The sequence below is a fragment of the Mytilus galloprovincialis genome, chromosome 8 (genome assembly GCF_965363235.1).
Source record: "Mytilus galloprovincialis chromosome 8, xbMytGall1.hap1.1, whole genome shotgun sequence".
NCBI lineage: Eukaryota > Metazoa > Mollusca > Bivalvia > Mytilida > Mytilidae > Mytilus > Mytilus galloprovincialis.
In genome coordinates, this window is record NC_134845.1 from 8,614,150 (window position 1) to 8,620,149 (window position 6,000).

The following is a 6,000-nucleotide window of genomic DNA, read 5'->3' on the forward strand; positions in this document are numbered from 1 at the left end:
GACTTTTTGTGTAGCGTTTCTTTTGTATAACTACTTTGTCTAAATCTAAAAAATGAAACGTATTGCCGTTAATATTAGATTTATCTATATTAATGTTAGTTCCGTTGGGTCAATTTTGGCAGAACATTTAGAGATTATAATTTTAAAAATACCCGGTACGTTTTAGTAAATTTAACAATTTAATGAAATTTAGATGGGTATTAAATTAGCTTTGCAATAACAGTACAGGAACAAGTCTGTTATTAAAGGAGACACAATTGGTGCCCATTAAATTTACCGAAATAAACATAAGGAGAAGTTGTGTGTCTTTAATCATCTCATCACTACTCTAGTAAGTATTTAACAAATATTCCCTTTCTTATTTGAGGAAAAAAAACTGTATACTAATTTGCGACCAGATTTATCAACAACCATTCAGTTACATAGGAACACGTTTTATAAGATTACGTGGAAGTGAAGAATAAAGCCTGGAAAATCAAACCTTCCAACCGATTCAAAATCACCATGGAAAGCACGTTATTTATCTAAAGCACCAACAAAACAATTTACAATCTAGAAATTGTTTAATCGAACTAAAAATATGTGGCATGAGTGCCAATGAGACATGTCCTCATTCAAGTCACAATGTGTATAAAGTATAGAATTATAGGTCAAAGTACGTCCTTCAAAATGGAACCCTGGCTCACATCAAACAGTAAGCTATAAACGGGCCCCAAATCGCTAGTGTAAAACAATTCAAACTGGAAAACAAACGGTCCAATCTATATGAAAAAAACCCGTAGAAACGATAACCAGATCAATACACGACAGCCACTAAGCAGAAACCGAGATGAAACAACATAATACGATGTTTTTTTTTAGGTAACCACGATATAATGTGTACCTTCAATTGTTCAGAAGAGGCTTCTGATAGTGTCATACTTATTTACTATATGACTCTCTGGGGCTTACGGCCATGAATGTAGTTAAATGTATCTTTAATTGATATTTGATCGTGTGTTTTTCTATGTTTTGATGTTATGCTATTGTTTCAGAAAAAGGGAGAAGGTTTGGGTCCATTAAAACGTTTAATCCCGCTGCAAATGTTTGCACCTGTCCTAAGTCTGGAATCTGATGTACAGTAGTTGTCGTTTGTTTATGTGATTTATACGTGTTTCTCGTTTCTCGTTTTTTTATTTTATATAGATTAGACCGTTGGTTTTCCCGATTGAATGGTTTTACACTAGAAATTTTGGGGCCCTTTATAGATTGTTGTTCGGTGTGAGCCAAGGCTCCGTGTTGAAGGCCGTACATTGACCTATAATGGTTTAATTTTTTTAAATTGTTATTTGGATGGAGAGTTGTCTCATTGGCACTCACACTACATCTTTCTATATATATTAAGACTTCCTTATAGTATTTAAATTATAAATTCGCCACATTAATAGCTGCTTTCTCGAAACTAACACAAAATTCTTTACGAGTATTTAAATTGTGTTTTAGTTCTAGAAATAGGCGTGTTACTAATGCTTTAACTTATTTCTAAATAATTTTTTGGGAATGTTATATGCGAATATCAACAATATTCAAACATGTATTTATATATGAATAAGTGACTTTTTGTCAGATTTCTCCTGTTTACAACATTTTTAATAATACGTTGAAAGGTCGTTTTTAATGACCTGAAGACATTGTTCCCAATTTATTTTCGACGGTGTTTAACCGTGTATGCTGTATTTGTCCTTTTTCCATAAGTTTTATAACATCTCAGACTTGAACGATGTTGAGGTCCCCCGTATTTATATGGTCATAACTATCATATTATGATATTTATGCGAAATTGCTTCGGAACTTGCAGATTTTCGGTTCACTGTCATACCTCATGTAATGAATCCTAAATAATTATATTATATACAAATTTATATAAACGATGCCTTTTAATGCACTCTGTACAGGAACGTTTTGGTTTTAAATCATGTTATGTGATCATAATTTAACCTTCTATAGGTCAATTAGTTTTTATAAGCTCGAGTATTAGAACACATATACAGATATTTTTCATTCTACGGAAATTTCTGTTTCCACATTAGTTAAGGTAGATACATGGTATAGGTGTAATACCACCAAATCATGATACGCCACATCCGGTTGCATACGAAAGTAGGTCTAAAAAAATATTCCCTTGAATTTGACAGTTGTAGAAAATTAACCCTGCATTTCAATGCACTTAAATTTTTCTGAGTCATAAACATGTATGTTGGGTGTCTGAAAGCATCATTCTTTTTTTATTTGATGGTCTTATAAAATATTTTGGAAAGTTAAGGTTACATAGTTGCCAAAGCAGGTAACCAGTAAATAACCTGGTAAAAATGTGATTGTTTACTTCCGGTGCAGGTTACTTTCTTATATGCAATGAAATGTAGTGTGAAATTTTCACTGTAGCACTGGAAAGGATTAAACTTTATTCATGCAAAGTATTTCTTTGGTTGAAATAAAGGTAAATTCTGTACATTTTTTTTAAAAGTACCAATTTAACAAAGACTAATAGGGAAAAATCAATGGTGGTATTACACCTATTTAGGGAAACTACATGTGCACTCGTGACCTTATTGTACTTTCATTTTTAAAAGTTATTAATAAACCAGTTCATACATTGTAAACATGGACTATTCGGAATGGATTGAGACACAGAAAGCACGTTTGAGGTAAAATTGCCTTGAAATGGGGCTTTACGGGTGTTTTCTAAGTCAAATGGGTGGACAGACAAAGCTGTATTTAGTTTACTGTGTTAAATTTTAAATAATACCCTAACAGTTTTGTTTATACAACATGTGAATTTTTTATTTCAGTGTTCACATGTTCTGAAGAGCATTCTGTTGAAAAATCTTATATGTGAATTGGTCTGCAGATGACACTTCAGCATTAAAGTAAGTATCAACTATCATCATGTTTTTTGTGTTTTTTTTGGCCGCAAAAGTTTACAATTTGCCATTGTGCCATCTACATTTTGCACAGACAATAAATCATCTAAACACTTATTTGCCCTGGATTTATACACATCAGAATCCAGTCTCACATACTTAAACTTTATAATTCTTACCAATTATTTTTTGTACCAGCATTCCAAGGGACATAACCCTTTTTAAAAACATTTTGAGGTATTTTTTATTACTCTTTCTCCCCATTTTCTAATGTAAAATACAAGAAAGTGGACACTTTGTTTAAATCTATTAGAAATATACTGTTATGAGTAAATAAAAAGACTTTGATACCAGTAACAATAAATGGTTGACTGAAAGGGAACCGTTATTTGTCACACTAGGCGAACAGACTAAAAACTCGAGTTACACATAAGGGCTTCTAGAAACTTCCGTGTAGACTGTTAACATTTATAGAGACAGTTCTTTCAGCTAAAACACTTTAATTATTGATTTAACATTACATTTATATCATTTTTGTGGGGAAATAATCACATTTGTTTTATTTTTTAGACAAAAGATATCAAGTTTTGATGAAAAAGGAAGGAAGGAGGAAAAATGGACCAAAACAGACCAAAACAGACCTTCAAATGAACTCTAAAAGGTGCAATAAAATTGTTTATCATCTAAAAGTTGTCTTTTGTATTCTATTTAATTGTTTGAATGCATAGATCATGAGTTTTTGATCAGATATTAGTCAACACTGCATTTTATAATGATACACTGAAATTTGGATTTGTCGAAGAAATAAGACTGAAATTGCCGTAGGATATGGCCTTACATTATAGTGATTTTCTCTGAAACTATAGATCTGACTGAGACAAAACTTGGCAGTTATGCTTGAAATAACTTGCAATTGGAGGGAAAAAAATTACATTAAGTTTATTTGACATTTAGGTGTTCTTTAGGGAAACTACATGTGCACTCGTGACCTTATTGTACTTTCATTTTTAAAAGTTATTAATAAACCAGTTCATACATTGTAAACATGGACTATTCGGAATGGATTGAGACACAGAAAGCACGTTTGAGGTAAAATTGCCTTGAAATGGGGCTTTACGGGTGTTTTCTAAGTCAAATGGGTGGACAGACAAAGCTGTATTTAGTTTACTGTGTTAAATTTTAAATAATACCCTAACAGTTTTGTTTATACAACATGTGAATTTTTTATTTCAGTGTTCACATGTTCTGAAGAGCATTCTGTTGAAAAATCTTATATGTGAATTGGTCTGCAGATGACACTTCAGCATTAAAGTAAGTATCAACTATCATCATGTTTTTTGTGTTTTTTTTGGCCGCAAAAGTTTACAATTTGCCATTGTGCCATCTACATTTTGCACAGACAATAAATCATCTAAACACTTATTTGCCCTGGATTTATACACATCAGAATCCAGTCTCACATACTTAAACTTTATAATTCTTACCAATTATTTTTTGTACCAGCATTCCAAGGGACATAACCCTTTTTAAAAACATTTTGAGGTATTTTTTATTACTCTTTCTCCCCATTTTCTAATGTAAAATACAAGAAAGTGGACACTTTGTTTAAATCTATTAGAAATATACTGTTATGAGTAAATAAAAAGACTTTGATACCAGTAACAATAAATGGTTGACTGAAAGGGAACCGTTATTTGTCACACTAGGCGAACAGACTAAAAACTCGAGTTACACATAAGGGCTTCTAGAAACTTCCGTGTAGACTGTTAACATTTATAGAGACAGTTCTTTCAGCTAAAACACTTTAATTATTGATTTAACATTACATTTATATCATTTTTGTGGGGAAATAATCACATTTGTTTTATTTTTTAGACAAAAGATATCAAGTTTTGATGAAAAAGGAAGGAAGGAGGAAAAATGGACCAAAACAGACCAAAACAGACCTTCAAATGAACTCTAAAAGGTGCAATAAAATTGTTTATCATCTAAAAGTTGTCTTTTGTATTCTATTTAATTGTTTGAATGCATAGATCATGAGTTTTTGATCAGATATTAGTCAACACTGCATTTTATAATGATACACTGAAATTTGGATTTGTCGAAGAAATAAGACTGAAATTGCCGTAGGATATGGCCTTACATTATAGTGATTTTCTCTGAAACTATAGATCTGACTGAGACAAAACTTGGCAGTTATGCTTGAAATAACTTGCAATTGGAGGGAAAAAAATTACATTAAGTTTATTTGACATTTAGGTGTTCTTTAGGTGTAATACCACCAAATCATGATACGCCACATCCGGTTGCATACGAAAGTAGGTCTAAAAAAATATTCCCTTGAATTTGACAGTTGTAGAAAATTAACCCTGCATTTCAATGCACTTAAATTTTTCTGAGTCATAAACATGTATGTTGGGTGTCTGAAAGCATCATTCTTTTTTTATTTGATGGTCTTATAAAATATTTTGGAAAGTTAAGGTTACATAGTTGCCAAAGCAGGTAACCAGTAAATAACCTGGTAAAAATGTGATTGTTTACTTCCGGTGCAGGTTACTTTCTTATATGCAATGAAATGTAGTGTGAAATTTTCACTGTAGCACTGGAAAGGATTAAACTTTATTCATGCAAAGTATTTCTTTGGTTGAAATAAAGGTAAATTCTGTACATTTTTTTTAAAAGTACCAATTTAACAAAGACTAATAGGGAAAAATCAATGGTGGTATTACACCTATTTAGGGAAACTACATGTGCACTCGTGACCTTATTGTACTTTCATTTTTAAAAGTTATTAATAAACCAGTTCATACATTGTAAACATGGACTATTCGGAATGGATTGAGACACAGAAAGCACGTTTGAGGTAAAATTGCCTTGAAATGGGGCTTTACGGGTGTTTTCTAAGTCAAATGGGTGGACAGACAAAGCTGTATTTAGTTTACTGTGTTAAATTTTAAATAATACCCTAACAGTTTTGTTTATACAACATGTGAATTTTTTATTTCAGTGTTCACATGTTCTGAAGAGCATTCTGTTGAAAAATCTTATATGTGAATTGGTCTGCAGATGACACTTCAGCATTAAAGTAAGTATCAACTAT